The following is a 25,023-nucleotide window of genomic DNA, read 5'->3' on the forward strand; positions in this document are numbered from 1 at the left end:
CGCCGTGCCCCGCCCCCGCCGTGCCCCGCCCCCGCCGTGCCCCGCCCCCGCCGTGCCCCGCCCCCGCCGTGCCCCGCCCCCGCCGTGCCCCGCCCCCGCCGTGCCCCGCCCCCGCCGTGCCCCGCCCCCGCCGTGCCGCCATGGCAACAGGCCCCGCCTCCCCCCGCGCGGCGCGGCCGGTGCAGCCCTTGGCTCTGAGGTGGGTGGCGGCCGCGACTGCCGGGCACCCCCCGCCTGCTCCCAGCTGGAAAAGGGGGAACCCCTGCGCTGCCTGAGGGGAAGGGGATGTGTCCCCACCTCTTCGGAGCCCCAGCTCTGCCGCAGGTACTGTGGCTTCCCCCCAGCCCTGGCACCGCTTGGCTCCTGGGGCCTGCACAGGGTCGGGGGGTCTGAGGGAGAGATGTGGAGCTGCCTGTGGGGGGGGGTCAGCACTGGGGCGGGATGTGGGGCCGGCTGCGTGTGACAGGGGTCGGGATGTGGGGCCTCTTCTGTGTGAGGGGAGTGTGTGCTGTGAGGCTGCCGGGGTGTAACAGTGAGGTCTTGTCACTGAAAACTGGGATAAAAACATACCGACACCAGTGTGATGTAGATAAGCAGCCACTTCTTTATTGATGGCCAGGTGTGCAGGGGAGTCGTCTCACCAACAACGCACACCAAACATCAAAATTATACATCTTATATAGAACTTACTCATACATATTCGTTAAGTATTCATGCATAAACATAATTTCTCAGAAATCATCAGCATACTCTCCTCCTATTTCCGATTATGCGCAGTGAAAGCTAGAAATGTCTAGAAATGGGTCTGGGGTGTAATATGAGTAGATGGTCCATGAGTTGGTGGTCATGATCTCCCCCTGCTGGAATTACCGTCTGCTTCAGTTCACGGTTTCTTGGCAGGTACTCACAAGCTGTTACAGTTGGTTTTCCTCAGTTCCCATTAATCCTAGACCTTAACAGCTCTGTGCATTCTTCTAGTTCTATGGATGCATCATAAATCAGTTTATAAATCAACTTGTGTTTGTTACTTAGGTTCTAAACGTTCCTACCAGATGATTTTGACCAATCTCTTCGGACTTGGTACGGGCCTATACGGGGATTTAGGGTAGCATTTGGTTGCTGGTATAAAGTGCAAAAAATGTGAACAAATAATTTCTACTAAAATACCTCTTAATACTATACTCATATTAAAATCAAACATAACTTAATTTCAGTTGATAACAAAATCAGTAACAGCCTGGTTGGGGGCAGCACTGAAGCAGCTCCTCTGACAGTGGGGGGCAGGTGGTTGAAGCTGTGGGAGACCCCCCGGGGTGGTGTGGGGGGTGCTGGCTGGGGGGAGCTGGGGAGGCTGCTGGCATGTGACAGGGGGGTCTGTGAAGAGGCAGCTCCGAGGGTCCCTGTGCACGGCAGGGGAAGCTGTGGAAGTGGTTTGTGACAGGTCTGGGGCGAGGGTGCCATGGGGCATGGGAATCTGGTGCTGTGTGTGGCAGAGGGGATGGCGTGGGGGGAAGCTGGGGGGTTTGGGGCAAGGGGAGGTGTGGGGGACCTCCCTGTGTGGCACTGGGGGCAATGCCTGCTGGGTTCTCAGGGTGAGGCCTCCCCTCATGCCTGTGCTTTAGCAGCACACGGCCAGGGACATGGCGGGGACATAGTTCAGTCTGGAGGTGAAAACCCTACAGCCAGCCCTCCTCAGTGAGTAGAAAAGGGTCCAATGTCCCTTTGATTTCAGTGCCTGGAGAGTCCAGCTTCTGCAGGAGGATGTGGTTCAGAGAGAGATTGGGAGTATGAGGATAGGGAGAGGGTCTCTGCTTGGGGCTGCTACCATTATCGGTGTGGGAAGGGAAGTCTTGGTGCTGAAACTGTGAAAAACCTGTCAAGAAAATGACAAGGCAACGTCTTCTTGTAGAATTCTCCCAGCAATCCTGATGTTCCTTATTTTACCCTTGAACTGTTGTACCAGGAAGGAGGTAGTGATGTATACGAGAAGTGTGTGTGCCAGGAAGAAAATTATTTATGTTGCACTCCAGTGACGAATTATGTGACAAGTTTTCAAGTGAGTGGCAGGAAGGAACAGTAGCATATTTTGGTGACGGGACTAGAAGTGAAATTCACCAGGGTTATTTCTTTCACATCTGCTATTAAGTTTTAGATGTGCCGAACCCCCAGGACGTGGCTGTACAGTTTGAAAATCCCCTCTTGCCACTGAAATGGATGGGAATTTCCAGTAGAAAAACTGCAGAGCTGTGCAAGGCCTTTCCTTCCTCTGACTCCCTTTGCTTGGAGAAGGCAGGAGCTTTGCCTCTTGCTGCTGAAGGATGTTATTTTTCAAAACTGAGGTTGGAATCTGTCATCTCATCTGCACCTCACTGGAGAGGGTGGACGCTGTTCCTCAGTAATGAGGTGGCAACGCTGACAGGAGAGTTGATCAAAGAAATATTACCTATTTTTACTGGTAAAAAGAATCTGTTGGTTTTGGGTTTTTTGTTTGTTTGTTTGTTTGTTTTTTTATATATATTTTTAAGATGCTAAGCATGAATCTGGCTAAAGGTAAAGTCCATTTACAAGTCTGTTTTGGATTACTGCTTTTTTTCCTTGAATCGTGTGCTGACTGAGCGTCTTACTGTATAAAAGTAGTCAAATTCTGTCATTTCTCTGTGTTTGTTGTTGCAGATCATGGCACCAGAACAAGAGTCCAGCAACTTCCGTCATCGACAGGGCCATCAAGATGAGGAAGCAGATTGAAGCCCGGAAAGGGCTCTTGGCCTGGGGACTCCATCTGTCCCTCGCAGGCATGATATATACTGAAATGTGCATTAATTGTCACACCTGAGTCAAACAACCAAAGCCTCCTCCTTGGTATCTCCCTTAATATTTCCTGGGACTGAATAGTTGCAAAATGCTAACTTCTTTTTTTTCCTTTTCAGGACTGAAAAATTAATCAGCTCGTATTACAACATCGCATGCTGGCCACTCTGGTATATTGGTGAGTTGCTGCAGAATTTAAATTAGTTTTCAGGGTTCTTTTCTTTTTTTCCCCTGTCAGTTTGATGGCTGGAGAGGTAGAATTTAAAGTATCTTTTTTATTTAAAAAAAAGGGGTTTTTTGTTTGCTTTAAATTTAAACCAAAGCTTTGGTTTGCTTTCTGCTCTCTCCCTTGAAACTTGGAATTTCATCCATTTTAGTGACAGCTAAGGAGTGTTAACAGGTGTCTTAGATAGGAAGAACTTGGTTGGTGCATTAAACCTGTTGACCATGTAGAGGAAGGCTTTGGGGAACACGGCAGATTTTCCTGCTCTCTCGTACATGGGCATGGATGGCATTTCACAAGAATTAAAGTTTGTTTTGGAGGAGCAGACTCTAAGCCAGCTGTATCAAATATGATTAAAGGATGAAGCAAGAGGAGGAGAAAAATCATGAGATGAGTGACAGATGATTTGACAGAGATGGTTTTTGAGAAATACTGTGAAAATTAATTGTAGTAGATTTGGAAAGTGACTGTCCATCTTTAAAAATTCAATTTTAGCAGTATCAATTAATTTCAATACAGAAAGGAAAATTATCTCCAATGGTTCTGGCATAAAAACGTGAAGAAATCTTAGCTATTGCCCAAATTGGTACTTACGGACAGCACTAATAATGAGACCTGTTTTTAATGGGCATATGAGCGTTTTTGCAAATAAAGCACTCTGGTTATTCCCCATGCTCAAGCTACAGTAAAAACTTCTGCTTTTTCTAGAACTCGCACTTGCATCGCTCTTCAGCCTGAACTCTGCCTTTGATTTCTGGTTGTACTTCAAATACACAGTGGCACCATCCAGCTTGGTCACGAGTCCTCGCCAGAAGATCCTGCTGGGGTTACAGAATGCAGGCAGGTGCGATAAAGATCTCTGCAATCTTTTTTTATTCTTTTTTTTGTTTGTTTCGAGATGGTGTCCTTCTCAACGGTGGGATTCTTTAGCGAACCGAATTCTGAATCGCCTCATCTGACAGGAGCAGTAAACTGAATTACCCGCAGCCTATTAAAATTCACCACATCGAGTGATAATTTGGTGAGTGTTTGTGGGGAGAACTGGAGGGGAAACAAACACAAGATGGTGGAAAAGGGCAGGAGGAGAGCAGCTGCTGAAGGACAGGGAGGGACTTGAACACTGTGAGGTTGGGCAAGGAATTTGTGACTTGTCCATGGAACAAGGAGCAAAACAGAGAACACAGGTTCATATGTCCTACTACTGTCACGCTGGGTAAGGAGAACCAAATGAGAGGGACAGACAGACCTTTGTGCGAAGTCTGAAAGTGAGCCTAGAGAGTGGTCACTCAGAAAGCTTTTGGAGATCAAAGCAAAGTTCTAAAAAGAACCTGACAAGGCAAATATACCAAAAGCGAAATGTTGACATGGTAGTATTGTGCTCTGCTCGTCTGTCCCTAGAAAATGGGAAGCAGATGATTGTAAAGCTGTAACACCAAGATTCGAGCATCTCCTGTGTTTATTTGTACCGATCAGTTGAGACATTCAACACCTAAAGATGCACAGAGTAGGCAGGTAGAGGAGCTGATTTAATAGAGAACCCCCCCGGGTTACACTAGGTGCCTGGTAACACTGAACTGAAATCTGAAGCTGCAGGATTTGCACTGAGCTGTGGTCCTGTGTCTCCATCTTCGATTTTTTTTTGTCAGTGGCTTGACTGCCAAGTTCTGTAGGGGCCAGATTTTTCTAGCATCCCTTCTAGCATCTTATTTAAATGGCCTTAAGATAGCGTTGTGTGTGCGCCTAAAGCCGGGAGGAGAGTTTGGGGCTGCTGCATCCACAATGCTAATTCTGTTTTTCCTTCTTGCAGCGGTACAAACAACTCCACCATGTGAGCTGGCAGCCCCTTCTCCTCCGCTCTGGGGCCAGAGTGTGCTGAGTTACAGCCCGTCCCGCTCTCCTCATGCCCGGCCGAAGTTTGCTACTGGTTGTATCCCGGGGTACAGCCCTCAACGACGGGCTCCGTCAAGTGGCAGCGCTTCTTTCGGCAGTGCTGGAACCTATTCCCTGAGCAGCAGCTCCAGTCAGGTAAGGACCAGGACAGCTCCCGAGGGTGCAGTGTGGGTCTTTGTTTGGTGCCTTGTACCATTGAAGTGGAGCAGTAGCCAGCGGAGAGTTGTCTATGTGTGTGTTTATCTCCTTTTGCAAAGCGGATCTAAATTTGTTGTACTGGGATTTGTTCTTCCTTTCTAGTGCCACTTCCTTTGGTTTGGAGCATCTGGTTTGTTTTGGAACAAAGCAAAACCAAGCAATCAAAATGTAAGTGCAAAGGAGACCAAAAAAACCCAACTCAGACTCCAAATGAGAGTCTCTTATGTTCATGTTGTTTAGAAATCAAGGCAGAATTCTGTCTTCCTTCTATGACACAACCGTTTATTTTTCTTTGCCCAAGGTTTCCAGCTCCAGCTCCTCTCCTAGTGGGTCACCGTACCCCACTAGCGCTGGGCCAGTGGAAAGCGGCCCGTTAAGGTTTCATTGCCACTCTTCCCCTGTTCTGTATAATTCTGTTGGTGAAGAGGAGTATGTGACAGACCTCAAGGCACTGCACACCTTTCTTCGGAGAGAAGAACAGAAGCGGCAGAGTTCAACTCGGTAAAAAAACAATCTGATTTGATGGGGAAAGCTTGGTCAGGAGAAGGGGGTGGGTTTATGGGAGATTGGCTTTTACAGGTGAGAAAACTCGCGAAGGATTCCAGTGTAGCCATACTAGTAAATAGACCTAATTCGTTTATAGTAATTGTCTGTGACCTTGGTAAAGGGGGCTGCTGACTACTTGAGTCTACTGAGTGGTTTGGACGTGAGGTAGGACACCATCATTTCTACCTGTCTCCGTGGCGTAGGACCTTCAGAACGTTTTCCTCCAAAGTTTTCCTGGGGATTGGCTGGGAACATGTGCTGATAAGTTGTCTCTGTGGCACTTGTTGGCTGTAGTGGCCCATGATAAGCTGCCGGGCTCTGTCACCATGTGATGAGAGGGATATCTTGTGGAGAAGGCATTTCAGATATGTGGGTTGAATTACCTGCAGGCAGTTTTTGTCCTGGATAGGGACAATCGGGGTGCAGTTGGTGTTGCTGCAGACCAATCTCAGTGTCCCTGTTCATGGCACTTCATGTCTCTGGCCAGAGCCTTCATATACTGACCTGCTGTGCCTGTGATGTTGCGTCGAGAACATCTTGGCAATAACTGTACGTGACTGTTTAATGAAGGAATTGTTTCAGGATGTTCGGATTCCAGCTGTCTTTCCAGCAGCCCAACTTTGGGGAACTGCAGCCGTTCCATAGCTGACTGCACAGGTGCTGAGAAAGTTCCAGTACCAGCTGGCTTGCAGGCCCTGGGCCGTGATACAGAGAAGTGATTACTTGTTTTAAGATTTATTTACTTATCTACTTAGAGAAAACTGTTTAGCAACTTATTTACTTACTTACAGTGGTTTTAATATTGTTAAGAATCCTGCTTGCTCAGACTGTTCTGTGAAATTTTACCAAGGACTACAGTATTCATCAAAACAAAACAGTTTACTGTGAAAATCTACCAGGGGCTACAATGTTCAGCAAAATATTATGCTCTGTCCTTGGGGAACAGGTGGCTGACACTAACTAGTTGGAATTTTGCTAATGAGTAGAGATAGTCATAGACAAATGGTAGAAGTTCTATTGGTTCTCTTAGATAAGATAGAAAAATAAATGGGCTGAAAACCACTTTTGTTATTCAGGAAATTGGCCAAGAGAATCTGCGCATGCTCCGTGGAAAAAACAGGGTGAGAAAGACTACGAGCCTTCCTCCCAAAGACCCCCAAAGATGCCCACCGGGAGGTAATGTGCAGGTGCAAAGAGAACATAAACTGCTGACACCAGTCTTTCAAACTAACCCAACCCTACTCATGCATATGTATGTTATGTAACCCAATTAATATGGATATCTACACTCTATAAGTTTTGGTAAAATGTGCGGTGGGTGTGCATGCTTTGAGGAGAAATCCCCTTGCACCCCGGCCGGAGTAAACACACCTGCTTTATAACTCTATTCGAGCTGTAGAGTCATTTTTCTGCAAATCAGCCCCATTGGCACACAAGGATGTAGCTGATCTGCACTCAATATGGGCTGCAGAAGAGGTAAAATTCTACGGCAAAAGTGGTCAAGAGAGAGAAACGGGTCTGTAAAGTACACAGCTTTGTGCAGAGGTTTGGATTTGAGCTGCGTCAAAAATGTGGGAGAGAGTAATCCTCTAGCACTGAGCTATCTTCATACAGCTTGCGAGGCTCCTGGTCACTGTAAATGGCCATTTCAAACTCTGAATTGTAGTGGGAAAAGTACTTCTCCCTTGGAGAGCAAGGCTTACACTGGATACAGTACGTTTCTGATCTAAAAATGGAGTTGAAAGGGATTTGTATTTAACCTTGTGGAACAGCTGAAGGACAGAAAGCATAAAGCCTTTACGCTGGTGTCTGAAAGAAGTCTGATACCAAGGAATACCATTCACGTGGCTTCAGTTAAATTGGATCCATTATTTCCTACATTAACCTAATGAAACTTTCCATTCAAGTATCTCCTCAATCAAGCCTGCAGTTCAGAGCAATGTTATCCTAATAGAGCAGAGAGCTTCAAACTGAATTTGGGCTCATGCCAGGTGATTGTAGCATGACTGGAGAGTGAGCGCGTCGTCCATGAAGCTGCTGTAGGAGTGCCGCGATACAGCCAGCAGGTGTATAAGAATTTTGGGAAAAATGCAATTGGAGTGATGTAGTTAGTGTCAGAAATTGTCACAGACCCTAAAAACTCTTGGTATTCTCTTAAGTTCTTACCCGTACTTAATAAACCTTTCCATAGGTTTGGGCACGGGTGACGAGGAATCATGTAGATTCCTGGACCACGAAGTTCAGAAACGTAAGTCCTGTCTTGTGACAAGACGTGCCGTCTCTATGACAAGGTTTGGTTTTCCCTGCTGGAACCCAGATTGCTAAACTGGTATTTCTGCAGTATTTCTAACTCGCTCTCCCGGGCTCAAAGCATGGCAAATTCCAACCCAAAGACCGTTTTTTTTTCTGGCTGTCTCAAGCAGTGTAATGAAAGCAAAAGGAAAAAACCTCGATCTTAGTTAGCAATAGCCCTTGCCGGAGCAGGGCAGACTGAATTGCACACGGTGGCAAAATAATTAGTCAATCGAGCTTTGAATTGTGCCTTCATTCAGAGCATCTATCAGGTCTGTAGTTTTGCTTATGTGTTTTGTGTGGGTTTTGGGTTTTTTTGGTTTTCAATAAGAGTGGTGAAAAGCAAAGATGAGTATGAGATCCATGCCAGATTGCTGAGCATCTGTTCCTAAACCCAGGGCCAGCACGCTTCAGTTCCCAACTCCTGTCACGTACAAATCCCACAGGGAGTGTTTATCAGCTTCTTGATTTCCTCAGACAAATGTGAGAGGGAGTGGCCTCATCAAAGTATAAATCCCCGTTATGGGTGGAGAGCTGTGCTTCATAATACCCCTTTCCTCATGGTTCAGAAAAGCTTCAGAAAGAAAAGCTTTATCTGATACTTTCTAGAGATGTGTTTTTCCCATCTCCTTTATTTGAATTTTCTGGTCTTTTAGACCTCTAGTCTTTTAGACCGTTTAGTCCATTTCTATACTGAATTTTCTGGTCTTTTAGAAAGTATTAGAGAGTAATTGAAACTTCACTTAACTTGATATTCTAATTTAATTCCTTTTCTCCTTGGTTGGCTTCAGTATTTCTGTTGTTGAGCTTCTTTGTGATTAGTAGGATGTAAGCTCAAGGTTACAAGGGGTTTTTTTTAACATTTTTCTTGCTTCTGATCTCTTGAATTTTCACCTTTTTCTTTCCTAGTGGATGAATGAGACTTTTCTGGTGCCGCTTGTGCAAAAGATTGAGTCTGTGAGCACTCATCTGAGAAGAATGGAGTGTCCATAGTTGCAGGTCGGAGGTAGGATAAGGCTTTGGCGCCCTCTTCTTCCCCCGCTTGCTTCACCACCACCACTTCCCCCCCCCCCCCCCCCAGCTTCCTTTTGTCTTTGCTTCCCCCCTCCCTGCCCCTTGCTTCTCCTCCCCCATTTGCTGGGCTGGAAATTCTCACTCTCTCCCTCCAAACTCTCCCTCTCTCCACTGCTACACCTCTTGCCAAATATTGCCTTCAACAACTAGTCTGAACAATTCTCATCAACTCCACTTACAGTTTTTCTGCCCCTAGACAATTCTGAAACAACTGCTGCTCTTCTTGCTTCCAATCCAGATGAATTTCAAATCCTGGTGAATCCAGCGCTTCACCCACAACTCCATTTCATAGGCTGCCTTTCAATTACACCCACCTTTGGAGGGCTCTTTCTTGGGACTCCTCAAGAGGCACAGCTCCTGCCGTGCCGCTAGAAAAACTGGCCAGTGCCGTTCTCAGCCTCATTTTGTTACTCTCCCTCTGCTCTTCAAAGGCCACATTGGTTCCTTGTAGCTTTTCTATTCTGTCATGTCAAGGCGACACCTCCTACTTCTCTGGAATTGAAAGGGGTCTGTGGGGCAGTGTCAGATGGTCACTGTTTCTAGGGTTTGAATCGAGGACCAAACAGGGGAGCTCTCTGTAGCCATACCTGGCGCAGGAGGTGCCTGGGGGCCCTGTGGTGCTCGGGGCTGACCTACGCTGGCGCTTCCTCTCTTGCAGAAGCCACCATCAGCAGTCTGAAGCAGGCAGTGCTCCTGAAAGCTCCGCTCATTCTAGCCCTCAATGCTCTGGTGCCATATCTGGATCTTACCCCAAATCAGCAGTATTTGGTCGAGAGGATCAAAGGTACGTGCTGTCACCGGTCTGACTAAAACTGTCCCGTGACCGGTCGAGTGTTCTTGGTGTCAGGTGTTGCTTCAGTGGAGGCGTTTGAAGAGTCACGGCTGGGAAGAGAGCTGCTTTGAAGCACCAGAGATGTTTCTTTGTAATTTTTTGTAGCGATGGAACGATGCAGGATTGGGATGAAACTTTGGGAATGTTCTTTAAAAGCTTTATTTCTCATTTGCCTCCTGCATGCTCAAGGTGCAAAGTGCTCCAGTTAATCTCTTCACTAACTAAAACCAAAAATTATCCTGTAAATTTACCTCCCTGTATTGTCACCTTTACAAGCATTTCATTAGTGGAACTTTTCCTATTTTGTACACCAGAACTGTATATGAAGCCCCTGAAACTAGCACAAATTTCTGCTTTCATGCACTTTCAACCCCCAGTAACTGCATGAATCTTGTTGCTTGCAGAGCTTTCTCAGGGAGGATGCCTGAGTTCCTTCCGATGGAACGGAGGAGGGGAATTCAATGGCCGCGAGTGGAACACCCTCTTGCCCACCGACTCCTCTGTAAGTGTTTGAAGCTGTCTTAATATGATGGCATAAAGTGGGTTGCCTTTTGGCACAGGTTTTTTGGAGGGAGCAGCCAGTCAGTCTTTTGAGAAACACAGTAAAATCCTGTTTGCATCATTTCCAGAGAGAATCTTTTTGCCGTCAGTGGGGTTCCGTGGGGAACAGTGCAAACGGGATTGGACGTTGTGAGGATGACAACAATGCAATTACACGTCTTAGCCTTAGGGCAGGCTCTTAGACTCCTCTGCAGTGTCGGTCAGATAACTACAGGCGGGCAGCCTGACAGCTGGGGATCTTGTCGGGGTGCTGTGCTTGCTATATTTCTTTTAGAAAGCCAAATATCTGCCTTAACTTAACAATTTCTAATGCAAGGGAAAGCTTTCACCTTGTTCTTATTTTCCTTTTCTGTAACGGATGGGGGGGAAAACGCAGATGAGGTGGCATGACTGCAGTTTAATTTGGTAATATTTTGTGAGAAATCTGAAATCTGTTATGTATCCCACGTGAGAGAAGACTTGTAGCAATGCTTCGCCCATTAATCTGAGAGGTCAGGAGGAACAGGGCCTCAGTGTAAACATGACTTGAAAATTCAACTGAGGTAATGAAAAGAATTCAAAGGAAGAGCACAGAACAATTCAGGGAGTCAAAAATGAGGCTTTACAGTGTGAGTCTTCAGTTGAACTCTTTATCTGAAAGTCGAGCTAGGGCAATTTATTTTTTTTTTCCCACCTGATAAGTAGATTTTCAGTTACTTGGGAGGATAAAACCAGGAGATGTGAATGTCAGAGCTTCACAGCTTTGCTGACAAAGATATCGTGAGAGTCAGTTGCTGGAAGCTGAAGTTGTACAAAATCAGTCTTGAAATAGGATTTGATTTTCTATTTATGAAGATGATGAAATATTTGATAGTGACTGGCCACAGAGCAGCTCTCAGTGTCTTGACCCACAGTGGGGGGAGCAGCTCAAAGTGTTTAAAGATCATGAGACAGAGGAGGGCACCCTGGAATGAAACTTCCAGGAATTCTGGGAAAGAAGTTCTGATCTAACAGATTAAAAGAAACTCTTGCCATGAAGTTCTGACATTTAGTGACTGGAGACAATTACTGGAAGTTTAAAAAAAAAAAACAAACAATTTTGCCTCTTTGTTGATCACACTGCAAATAATACAAAGCTGTGCTTTCCAAGGTGCATCTTCCAGATTTCTTGAGACTTTGGCCATTTAGCCCAGAGAAACTCGGTTTTTCTGTGAAACACACCCTGTTATATAGAACGAACACCGAAAGTATCACATTACTGATAACTGGGTGACGTTGCCCACATAAAATGTTGAGAACTCCTGAGTAAGGGTTAAGCCATCAATAGCAGCCTGCATTGTGGTTTTCTGGATACTTGTTTTATGACTTGATTTCAACATTTTGGCATTCTTAATAAGACTCATGGCCAGCTCAGGTTTTTCCAGTGATTTTTGTTTGGCCTTTTGTGAGGGAAAAGGAGAGGTTTGCTGTCACTGGATTTCATCTGACCTTCTGAGCTGAATCCTCGCAGCTAGCGCAGAACACGTCGCTGAAAGAGTTTGCTTGGAGTCCGTGGCCTAAATCTGTTAAATCCGTGACTTTGCCAAATTCTGTAGGGTGCCAGGATGAAGTTGCTCGTGGAGAAACCGAGCTGCTGACACGCAGCTTCAGTTTCATTGTGTTGTGACTGACAGTGTTTCACTACTGGAAAAACCAAACCTGCCTCCCCAGCAGTGTGGTGTGCCGGGCCCGTTGAAATCTCTGCTTTAAGCGTTAAACTGCCTTGAGTCAACATTGCAATCGCAAAACCTGTAACTAATAGCCAAGATTATGGCAAGAAAGCTGCTGTATTTTAAGGACACTAAAGCGAGATTTGTTTTTCTGTTTCCAGATCATCATGAATGTGTTCTGTACTTACCTCGACTCCAGGCTGTCGCCTCACCCTGAGTATCCTGAGGGCAAAAGCTTCACTTCCCAACACTTTGTTCAGACACCGGATAAACCAGGTACCGGCGCTCACACTGAGCTGCCCTTGGCCTCTGGGATCTTGTCAGCACCCTTGAAATCCCCGACGCCTTTGAAACTTTTCATTTGCAGACACTTCAGATGAAAACTTGGTTTGCACCTACCAGAGCAGCATCAATCCACCCCATTATGAGCTAATCTACCAGCGTCACGTCTACAGCCTGCCCCAGGTACGGTGGTGGTAGCGGTGTCCTCCAGCTGTCAGAAAACCTGATTTGTGTCTGATTTGGGGTGGGTTTTTTCTTCAGTTGTAGCCAGATTTATTGACTGTTGACACATAGGCTGGCTGAGTGCAGGCGGTAAACCTTATCTTGGCCTTTGACCATGATGACCTAGCAGACTTAGTCTGCTCCTAAAGAATAGTTTTAGTATCTGCTTGAGATTGATACATACCTAGGTAGTAGTGTAAGGGACCTTTTAGACTTTTTGTTTGTCTCAACATTGCTACTTCACGGCCACCAATTCCTGGCCTCAGCATCCTGTCATTGTGGAGGAGTACGCCTTGAAGATGGAAAGTCCCCAACGAAACCACGACGTACGCCCAAGGCTGGAACAACAGCAGCCTTGGTAGCGCCCACCAAGCTACATCTGCACGCAAGCCGGGTAGGCTGTGCAAGACTGTAGGGAGCGAGGAGAGGCTGGAGGCATTGCAGGTCGACCCCCACCAGCAAGACCACCGTGACCACCTGGGCATGCACGTGTGGAGGACCACGGGGCAGCAAATGTCACAACAAGCACCCGTGGAAACGGGTGGACTCTTTGGAGAAATCATGGGGACGGGGGACTTTAAAGGGACTGCATACTCCTCTCTTGGGATGCTGCTGCTTGTTGCTTGCTGAAGACCTCAGTGGAGCCAGGAACATGGAACATCATTGGCACCAAGAACAAGCCGACAGAACATCGCTGGATCCCTGGTCGTGGTAATTAGCTGCTTCTCTACTGTTCCCTTGCTTAGGGATTCTGACATTTTTTTTCCTTTTCCTCTCTGTCCTATCACTCTTATCACTTGTTATAGAAAATATAATTATAAGTTTATACAGCATCTGACCTCGTTTGTGTCTTAATCTCATTCTTGGGATCGTTTAAGAACCCTCCCTGATATCGGATCAGGACAAGTAGCTTGCTCTTGTTCATTTTGTAACAATTTATTTTAAAATACCACATCAAATAATCCTTGATGTGTGTTGTCACGTGGTGCCTGTCCCTAAGAATCCTGGGGGGAAGAAGCTTCTGTCCTGGTTTAGGCCCAGAGTGTAATGAAGCCCCATACAGCCCTTCACTTGCTCCTTCCCCCCCTAGTGCTGGGAAGGAGAAAAATTTGAACAAAAAGGCTCAGGAATAGAGATGAGGACAGGGAGGAGTTTCCTCACCCATTAAACCAGGCAAAAGCCCAGACTCCTTTGGGGAAGAAAAGCAAGTACATCCCTTTAATTCAAGCACTAACAAAGGCAGCGCTTAACAGACAGAATGGGACAGAGAGAAGCATTAAAACCCACCTCCCTCCACCCCTCCCTTCTTCCCGGGCTCAGTTTTGTTCCTGCTCTCTCCACCTCGACCCCTAGCAGCGCAGGGGCAGGGGATGGGGGGTGCAGTCAGTCCCACCATTTCTTCCTTTCAAGGTGGGGGGAAGCACTCTCCGCATTCCCTGCCCCTGCTCCTCGGGACATCCCTCTCACGGGGACAGTCCCCCCCAACCTCTCTGCGCCGTGAGTCCTCCCCACGGGATAATTCTGCTCTAGATCCTCCAGTGTGGGTCACTCCCACATGTCGCTCCTCTGTTCTGCCAGTTGACAGGGTCAACAGAATGGGCACAGACACCAAGTTAAAAAGATCAGCTTTGGTTCATTTTAGTTGAAAGCAGCAGAGAGAACAAGCAAGGTGATGCTTGATCCTTGATCATTATGACATAAAGTTAGCTCTAGGGATTAGAAAAAATACATCCCCAGTTGCCCTCCTACTTTACTGTCACCCGGATCCGTGCTTCAGCTGGGGAGCCCCGTCTCAGCGTGGGGTCGGATAATCCCTCCCGGCAATTGGGGAAATCCTATACAGCCAGTCCACTCATAGGGGAGGTCTCCGTCTTTGCTGGGAGAGGGTCCTGCTTATATACACTTTCACAAACAAGTCACATAAAATAAAAAAGAATGCAGAAACATCTGGTAGATCGACTTCACTCAGGCGCATCCCAGATCTGACCAGGATCTGGGGCACATCTGGGGAGTTCCTGCCTTCTAGGAAACAGCTGGCTTAGGGTCCAGAAATAGATATTCTTCATCTAGTTTTCAGAGGAAATATGGTCATATTTCATGCTGATAGGATGCTGGCCAGGAGGTTCACTGAGAGGTCAGCTCTGGTTTGAGGCCTGTGGTTCTTGCTTTGGTGGTTCTGGCTTTGGTGGTTTTCGATCGATTGATGTTTTCGATCCCTGGTCATTGCTGGAGCTCTTCTGCTTTCCAAAAACCTCCAGCACATCAAGTATTTTGAGATGATACTCCAGCCAAAAACCCACCTTTTGTCTTTTTTCTGGTATTTCTCTCACTGAAAAAAGCAGACAAGTATTAAGATAAAATCCTGCCAGGCCCCCCCCCCCCCCCCCCCGCCCCTGCTTCCCCTTGATGCCATTTTGCGATGGCTTTCTCAACGGTCGTTTTCTCCACCTGAAAACCTTGCTGTGATTTCTCCTTGGGGACTTGATTTCAAAGCTCTTTTCTCTCCCTGTGGCTTCAGAGCAGAAACAGCCTGTTCCAGACCTTGGTCGTGTTTCTATACATCATCGAGACCAAAGATTGCGGGATGCTGGGGTGAGTAGTGCCAGGGTGAAGGGAACATCCTGCTGCGAGGCTGCTCGTTAAGCTGAACCCGCTCCAGTGATGGGACAGGAACAGGTCTAAAACCACCTTTGTGTCTGGAACGACTGCAGCTTTTTCATCCCATTGGGTAAATCTGAATGGGTGGGAGCGATCAACTGTGTCCAGATTCTTCTTCGTCCTGGAAGAGCCATGCTCGAGTCATGGCCAGGCACGACGCCTGTGTGATAAAGTGCCCCTGGAGAGTTTTCCATCTCCTATTTCAACCCGGCGCTTCGGTTCCCATGCGATTTCCCCTGATAACGTTTATTTCTGCAGGTGTGTCCTTCTGGGTTTGTCGGGAGTCAACGTGCTGTGGATCTTTGGAGAGGAACATCCACTCCGCGGGACACCAAGAGGAACCGAGCAGTGTTGTTGTGTTGCTGACTGAGCCGGGCTGGCTGTGAAAAGGGGTAATTCAGTTTCATTTTGTGGGTGGGGGGAAGCATTTGGGATTCCAGAGAGGGTTTGGGGGTGATATTATTTAAAACATTTTGCTGCCAAAATGCCGCTGTGTCCAAGCCCCCAGCAGGTTTTCTTTTCCTGGCTCCTCACCCCAACGGATCCCATTCAAAAGCCTTTTGCTGTTTCTATTCTGTTCTCTGTGGCCACGGAACTGATCTTAACTGATCTAGGGACTAAACTCACCTGTCCCTGGGGGCTGGGCCGGCCTTGCTGAGGGCATACAGAGCTGCGAGGAAGGGTGCAGGGATCTGGGCGAGGCCAGGAGCCGTGTGGTGCCAGAGAGGCACCAGAGAACCAGCAGGAAAACTTCAGACTCGGTTTGGGGCATTTTCTGGTTGAGGAGAAGAAAAATGGCGGGTTTTTATATGGGATTATTGGTGTAATCGGGTCTTCTGAGCCCACGAGATGTGCTGGGGTTTGTGCTGCAGGGGGGGACGAAAGAGAAAACCGGGCTGGACTTGCTGGTTTGGGGAAGATGAATTTTATTTTTTGTATTTTAATTTTCTTATTGTTTTTTCTTTCTGTGGGGTTTTTAAATTTTGGGGGGTGTTGTGTTTTGGTTTGGGTTTGTTTTTTAAATTTATTTATTTGTTTTATTATTGTTCTTCTACTTTTGTGGCTTTCTTTTTGGGTTTTGTTGGCTTTGGGTATTTGTGCGGGTGCCTCCAGCAGACCCCGGGCTCTGCCCTTTCACTGCATGCCCAAGGAGGGGTTTACTGCTTGTTTTGAGCTCAGAACCGCGGGTTTTGGGAGCCGGACGGACTGACCTGTGGCTGCAGCCCCTCGGTCTCTTGCAGCCTTTGGGGGGAAATACACACTTGGGTTTGTTTCAAAGCAGAGTTGTTCAGTATTTGCCAAAAAACCTTTTTATAGATGGGGGAGGAGAAGCTCTGGAAATTCTGGCAAATAAGGGTGCTGGAAACGTAGAGTTTTAATTGTTTTTTTTTTTTTTTTCAAAGGGGAATAAAAATCCATAAGCCCCTGATGCTGAAGGTCTCTGTGAGTGGTCAAGTGCCAGAAAAACCATTTGTGCATAAAAAACGTGAGAACTGCAGCAGGGGCAGGGAACCCCCTGTGCTTTGGTGTGAGAAAATCTATTTTTGTGCTGTATTTTCTCTCTGCAGGGTGGGAGGAGATGCTGGCTTTTGGTGTGAACCGGCTGTTCCTGGCAATTCTCATCCCCCAGCAGCTGCCAGGTTTTTTCTTGTATTAGAGGAGTTGTTTGAGCAAACACTGGTTTGGGCTTTTCTGGGGGCTCAGCACCCTTCAGTCAGTTGTTACGCCCAGGGGGGACTTGGAAGAACCGGGTTTAGCTGGGCTTGACCCCCACCTCCTGCCCCAGCCCCAATACTCACCTGCCAAAGGCTCTTGACGGCTCTTGATGGGCAGAAATTATCTTTTTTTTGGACCCAAACCTGGGTGTTTCTTAACAGGTCCCTGCACACCATGATAACTCTGCACCCCGATAATACCCTGCACCTGGTCCCCAGGCACCCCCAGAAACCACACCCCGTGTGTCCTAACACACCCTGTGTACCCCAATAGGCTGTGCACCCCTCTCTCGGGTACCCCAATACACTGCGTACCCCAATATACCATGTACCCCAATGCACCGGGCACCCCTCTCCCTGGGTACCCCAATAGACCATACACCCCAGTCCCTGTACCCCAATACACTCTGCACCCCAGCCCCTGTGTACCCCAGCACACCCCAGTCCCTCTGTACGCCAACATACTCTGCCCCCCCTCCCTGCACTGTAGTGTACTGCGCAACCAGGTAAACCCTGTACCCCCACTCCCTGGGCACCCCAGATTCTTCTGCACCCCCACATCCTGATATACCATGCACCCTGCTCTTTGTGCACCCCCATCCTTGTGTACCCCAATACACCATGCACCCCAATTCCCGTGCATCCCTACCCTTGTGTACCCCGATATATCTCGCAATCTGTTTTCTGTGCACCCCGATAACCACGCACTCCATTATCAGTTGCACCCCAGGCCCTGGCAGAGGCGGGTCGGCCCCGGCCCCTCCTGGTGGGAAGGGAGGTGGTTTGGGGGGTTGGGGGGGGGGTGTACATGTCGAGCACCTCCTGTTAAATACCAGCAAGCCAGGACGGACCCACTGACCAACTGATGGACAGACAGACACCACCATGGCCAGTGAGGGGGTGCCCGACCCCCTCCCCCCCTTCCCCTCCGCTGCCTCTGCACGGAGGATGCACCTGGTGAGCAGGGTGGAGCACTTGGGGGGGTCTTCCCTTTCCCGACAATTATACCAAGCACTGGGGAGTTCCCCCCCATCCTGGGTATCAGGGGGTCGCCCCACCTGAGGATCACACTGGGCACTGATAGGGTGTCTCCCCCCAGTCCTGGCCACTGGGGAGGGTCCCCCCCATCCTGGGTACCTGGGGGGTTCCCCCTCCTGAGCATCACACTTGGAGGGGGGGTGGGGTCTGCAGCTGAAAAAGCCACAGAGGCCAACAAGCTCTCCGACAGCTCAAGTGGGTGGCTGTGGCAGGGGTGGGGGCACTCACGGGTGCTCCTGGATGGTTGTAATGGGGTTTCTTTTTCCTCCCTCCCCCCCCCCCCAAAAAAAAAAAAACCCTTAAAAAATCTCCACAGTTTGGCTTCAAGAAATGGAAGAGCCACAGGACGGCACAGCCCTGGGAGCACCGGTTGGAGATCTCCAGTGATAAAGACAAAACTCTTTCCCTGTGACTTAGGGCATCTGTGTTCCTGTAGCTACATCCCACCCCAGTTCTAGAAATATTTTTGTCTTTCAAAATCCTGATTGAAAATATGTTCATGAAATGCCCCAAACACTGGTATATCAAAACAAAGCAAGTATATTAAAGAGGAAATAAACACAAAAATATTTTTAAAAGATGAAAATTTTATTTAAAAATATTCTTTGCTTTTCTTCTCTCCTCATTTCATTTTTATTGATGTTTTCTAAACTTCTATCATACTCAGGCCTGCAGCATAAAAGACAGATATTTCTATGTCTTGTAGAGTGATAAAGACAAATAAAATACACTTATAACGGGATGGGCTTCACTCTAGTTTGGCCTTTATTATCACGTCCACCACTCAGAGTTGGGCCTCCACCTCACTGAGTGGCAATTGGCATCAGTCCCTGCTCCTCCTTATATCGGGATTCTAAACCATCCGATCATTTCCACTAGATGGGGGGGGGGGGGGGGCGGGCGGGGGGGGGGGGCGGGGGGGGCTAACTGGGCCCGTTAGCAATAAGCTCAAGGGAAGCATGCCAAGGCTTGAAGGATGGTGGGCTGCTGAGGGCTCTCCCTCTGCCACTTCATTTGAGAGAAGGGATCGATGCTTAGAAATCATGGAACCATGTGAGAAGGGTCTGGTAGGGAAAGGGGCCCACACTCACAAAAAGGTGTTGGATTCATGAGCTCATCTCAAGTGCATCTATTCCAATGCACGCAGTATGAGCAACAACCAGGTGAAGCTCAAGGCCATGATGCAGCACAAGAACTGTGACACAGCAGCTGACACAGAAACGTGGTGGGATGCCTCACACAACTGGAGTGCTGCAGTTGATGGCTACAAGCTCTTCAGGAGGGACAGACAGGGAAGGAGAGGTGGTGGAGTGGCCCTGTATGTTAGAGAATGCTGTGAGAGCTCAGAAATCAAGTACAGTGATGATGAGGTTGAGAGTGTTTGGGTTAGGTTAAAGGCCAATAAAGCAGATCTTGCTGTGGGAGTCTGCTATAGACCTCCGAACCAAAGCAGTGAGGTGGATGAAGCTTTCTATAAACAGTTGGGAGAAATCTCACGGTCACTTGCTGTTGTTCTTGTGGGGGACTTGAACCTCCTGGGCATCTGCAGGGATCACAGCACAGCAGAGAGAACAGTCCAGGAGGTTCCTGGAGTATGTGGAGGATAACTTCCTCACACAGCTGGTGAGTGAGCCGAGCAGGGAAGGTGCCTCCTGGACCTGCTGCTTGTGAACAGGGAAGAGCTTGTGGGGGAGGTAAAGGTTGGAGGCCGTCTAGGGTGCAGTGATCATGAGATGACTGAGTTTTCCATCCTTGGAGAAACAAAGAGAGAGGTTAGTAAAACTGCCACCTTGGACTTCTGGGGGGGCAAACTTTGGCCTTGTGAGGCTGCCCTGAAGGATATGGGAGCCCAGGAAGGCTGGACATACTTCAAGAGAAAAGTCTTAAAGGCAAAGGAGCAGGCTGTTCCCATGTGCCGAAAAAAAAGCAGGCGGGGAAGGAGACTGGCCTGGCTAAACAGGGACCTTTGGCTGGATCTCAGGAACAAAAGGAGAATCTATGAACTTTGGAAGAGAAAAAATTTTCGCAGAAACAGTGGTCAGACAGTGGAACAGGCTGCCCAGGGAGGTGGTAGAGTCACCATCCCTGGATGTGTTTAAGGATCGTTTAGATGAGCTGTTGGGGGTTATGGTGTAGGGGAGAACTTCATATAGTCAGGCTGAGGGTTGGGCTCGATGATCCCAAGGGTCTTTTCCAACCTGAACGACTCTGTGATTCTGTGATAAGCCTGTTATTGCATCGCATCATCGCTATGGTCAATAGACTTTACACTAATGGCATCACATTAATAAAAAATGAACTTTGGTGGGGTCAGGACCGATTTCAGCAACTGGTGCCCAGCAACACCCTGGAGATGAACATCTTTGACCTGCAGACTGTGAGCAGGGACCGCACTAGATGCACCAGCCCTGCTCGTAGCAGAGACTTCACGCCATCGTCCCACTGAGCCCAAGGTCACCTGCTCCACTGATGGAGCCTCCTCATCCCTACTGCCTTAAAAGACTGTCATGACAGATGGAACCTGAAGTTATAGAGTAAATGATCTCACTACACATTTTGAAGAGGTGGCCCATAGACCAAGGGAATGAAGTCTGTGGAAATACATTTGAGACCAGGGAATGGGATGGGGATTCTTTAGAACATACTGGAAACATAAGCATAATGTAAATAGTATATAAATGGTATTATGTAAGGGGTGGAGTCCTGGTTTCAGCTGGGAGGAGTTAATTTTTCTTCTTAGTAACTAGAATAGCGCTGTGGTTTGGATTCAGTACGGGATTTGCCATGAGAAGAATGCTGATATTACAGGGATTGATGTAAGAGATCAAGGTCTCTCCAGTTCCTGACATCCTGTCCATGCACAGGTATACAGGAAGCTGGGAGGGGGCACAGCCAGAGCACCAAATTAGCCAGTGGAATATCCCATATCCTGTAACACCATGCTCAGGATGTCAAGGAGGAGCAGCTGGGAAGCAGGAGGTTCTCTCTTACATCTGGGATTGCAATTGTGGGGTCTCGGGTTTTGAGGATTGCTGGCTGGGAAGGGGCTGCGTATCAGGCGACAAGTGATGAGCAATCACAGGATGCATTGCCTGTTTGTACTTTCTATCACTGTTATTGTTTTATTACAATTACTAAACTATTTTTTATCTCAACTCATGAGCCAAGGACAGAGGTGCTCAGGGCCATGGGAAAGGATGGGGGGAGGAGGGGTTGTGGAGAACACCAGAAGAATCACAGAATCATTAGATTGGAAAAGAGCCTTGAGATCATTGAGTCCAACCCTCAGCCTGACTCTACAAGTTCTCCCCTACACCATATCCCCCAGCATCTCATCTAAACGACCCTTAAACACATCCAGGGATGATGTCTCCACTACCTCCCTGGGCAGCCTATTCCACTGTCTGACCACTCTTTCTCAGAAAATTTTTTTCCTACCATCCAGTCTAAACCTCCCCTGTTGCAGTTTAAATCCATTCCCCCTTGTTCTGTCACTAATTACCTGTGAGACCAGCACCAACCTCTCTACAATGTCCTTTCAGGAAGTTGTAGAGGGTCATGAGGTCTCCCCTCATCCTTCTTCTCCTCACACTAAACAGTCCCATCTCCTTCAATTGCTCCTCACAGGATCTGTTCTCCAGGCCCTTCACCAGCTTCGTTGCCCTCCTCTGCACTCGCTCCAGCACCTCAAGATCTCTCTCGTATTGAGGTGCCCAAAACTGGACACAACACTCCAGGTGTGGCCTCACCAGTGCAGAGCACAGGGGGACTGTCACCTCCCTGCTTCTGCTGGTCACACTATTTCTGACACAAGCCAGGATGCTGTGGGCTTTCTTGGCCACCTGGGCATACTGCTGGCTCATGTTCAGTTGGTTGTTAACGAGAACCCCCAGATCCTTCTCTCCCAGACAGCTCCAGCCACACCTCCCCAAGCCTGTAGCCATGCAGGGGGTTGTTGTGGCCCAAGTGCAGGACTTGGCACTTGGCCTTGTGAAGCTCATCCCGTTAATGCTGGTCCACCGATCCAATCTATCCAAGTCTCTCTGCAGACCCTCCCTATCCTCATGCAGATTGACACTCCTGCTTACCCTCATGTCATCTGTGAACTCACTGATGATACACACTATATTCTTATCAATATCATCAATAAGGATGTTGAACAGAAATGGTCCCAACACCGAGCCCTGAGGAACACCACTTGTGACCGGCCGCCAGCTGGATTTATCTCCATTGACCCCCACTCTCTGGGACCGTCCATCCAGCCTGTGCTTGACCCAGCAGACCATTCACTCATCCAGGCCATGGGCAGCCATTATTTCTATGAGAAGTCTATGGGGAACCATGTCGAATGCTTTTCAAAAATCCAGGTAGACAATGTCCACAGCCTTTCCCTCATGCAGTAGGTGGGTCATCTTGTCATAGAAGGAGATCAGGTTCGTTAGGCAGGACCTGCCTTTCATAACCCCATGATGACTAGGCCTGATCCCCTGGTTGTCCATTATATGACTTGCAATGGCACTTGAGATGACCTGCTCCATGACCTTCCCTGGCACCGAGGTCAGACTGACAGGTCTATAGTTTCCTAGATCCTCCTTTCTGCCTCTCTTGTAGATGGGTGTCACATTTGCCACCCTCCAGTTCAATGGGACCTCCCCAGTCAGCCATGACTTCAGGTAAATCATGGACAGCAGCTTGGCGAGCACCTTTGACAACTCTTTCAGCACCCTTGGGTGTCACCCATCCAGTCCCACAGACTTGTGTGCATCCAAGTGGTGCAGCAGGTCTCTGACCACCTCCTCTTCAACTGTGCTGACCTTAATCTGCTTCCCCTCCCCATCTCCCAGCTCATGAGGCTGGGTGTCCAGGGAACAGCCAGTTCCACTGCTAAAGACTGAGGCAAAGTAGGCGTTGAGCACCTCAGCCTTTTCCTCATCCTTAGTTACCATGTTTCCCTCTGCATCCAGTAAAGGAGGGAGATTTTCCCTAATCCTCCTTTTGTTGTTAATTAATTTATAGAAATATTTTTTATTGTCTTTAACAGCTGTAGCCAGGTTGAGCTCTAGCTGGGCTAAATGCCACAAGTGGTTCTTCCCTCCAGCTTCTCCAGGACAAGAAAAAAAAAAACCAAACAACCCTGATGTGCTTTACCTGGTCCACAACAGCTTGGTTGGCATTTGCAGGTTCTGACATCACTTGGCAGCTCCATTTGCAGTAGGACAGGTCTCCTTGGCTCCTGTCTTCACAGTAGATCAGTCATCCAAAGGCCCAGCAGGTCCAGTGCCTCTTCTGCACAGCATTTGCAAACTCCAACATCTAGTTCTGTGACCTGAAGCAAAGGAGAGGAAGATTAAAAAACCAACAGCTGTAAGTGGGACACAGGATAGGGACAAACCCAGCCTGTGATATATAATTTCAGCCTCAGCCCACAGGAGTCCCAGGCACAGTCACGGCAACTACAAAGCACCACAGCATGTTCAGAAGCAGTGCTGGGAAAGGAGCAGCTGTTTTCTTGATGCCTTGTGAAGCACTGAAGGGACAAGCTGGTCTCCTTGACACTGCCAGGCCAGCGGGTTGCAGCTCCCTGCAGCACACGGGCTGTGCCAAGAGGTGCTAGGGCAGCCTCAAAGCACCAGCTCTGCTTACAGTGTGAGAAGGCACCAAGAACAAAGGCAAAGTGGAACATGGCTTTACCTGCTCTGGGCAGTTGCTTTCACAGGCTTAATATAACCATGCAACAGACACAATTGCAGTGAGCCAGCAGTGCGCCCAGGTGGCCAAGAAGGCCAGTGGCATCGTGGCTTGTGTCAGCAATAGCGTGGCCAGCAGGGACAGGGAAGGGATCTTACCCCTGTACTCGGCACTGGGGAGGCCGCACCTTGATAACTGGGTTCAGTTTTGGGCCCCTCACTACAAAAAGGACATTGAATGACTCGAGCGTGTCCAGAGAAGGGCAACGAAGCTGGTGCAGGCTCTGGAGCACAGGTCGTACGGGGAGCGGCTGAGGGAACTGGGGGTGTTTAGTCTGGAGAAGAGGAGGCTGAGGGGAGACCTCATCGCCCTCTACAGCTCCCTGAAGGGAGGGTGCAGAGAGGGGGGGTTGAGTCTCTTGAACCAAGGAACAAGCAACAGGACAAGAGAGAATGGCCTTGTTATAAATGCAGAGGCAGAACCAGAAAATAACTTTTATAAGTATATTTGAAATAAAAACAAGCAAAACAAAAAAGGTTCAGCATGCCGGGGAGTGGGGAGAGGTTTTTGCTCTGCACCGACGGCTCGATACCGATGATGATGATGGTGATCATCATAACCCGCGAAAACAAACCCCTCACCCTTTATAGTGTTTTCTGATACATATTCATAAGATGGGTGTGTTTTAGTCCACACAAGTGTAATGGAGTTTCTCGAATTTTTTCAACTTTTCTGGTGTTGGGTGTGGGGTGGGATGTGTGTCTGGTGTTTTCCACTCTGTTCTGCATGCACAATCTGGCATTGCTGGGGGCTTCCAGCAGGGGTTCCTCCAAGTGCCCCTCCACACTTGCAACAACAGTCCATATTAGTCTGTGCTTGAGGAAGAAAAACCCCCAAACCATTCCAACAATAAAACTATGATAAATCTCCCCCAACCCACACACATAGCAAAACACCAGCAGCACCCATGCTCCCCATATTCAAGTCACTACATTTTTAACATGAATCACCACCATATTCTTCACAGGCTCAAGCTGTGCCAGGGCAGGGTTAGACTGGCTCTTAGAGGAAGTATTTATTTCCAGAAGGGGTTGTTGGGTGTTGGAATGGGTGGCCCAGGGCAGTGGATAAGTCCCCATCCCTGGAGGGGTTGAAGAGTTGGGTTGACCCAGAGCTGAGGGATCTGGTGAAGTTGCGAACGGTCAGTGTCATGATTGGACTGGAGGATCTTCAAGAGCTTTTCCAACTGAGATGATTCTGTGACTCTGTAACCCTTGCACATGTCCTGTCTCCCTGGCAACCCACCCT

General features: G+C 48.3%; 1 pseudogene; it reads left to right on the plus strand.

The window, feature by feature from the left end:
* The first annotated feature begins 1,572 nt into the window (after positions 1-1,572).
* Positions 1,573-15,644, plus strand: LOC141973795 (transmembrane protein 209-like; annotated as a pseudogene).
* The last annotated feature ends 9,379 nt before the right edge of the window (positions 15,645-25,023 follow it).

The sequence above is a fragment of the Athene noctua genome, chromosome Z (assembly GCF_965140245.1).
Source record: "Athene noctua chromosome Z, bAthNoc1.hap1.1, whole genome shotgun sequence".
Classification (NCBI taxonomy): Eukaryota; Metazoa; Chordata; class Aves; order Strigiformes; family Strigidae; genus Athene; species Athene noctua.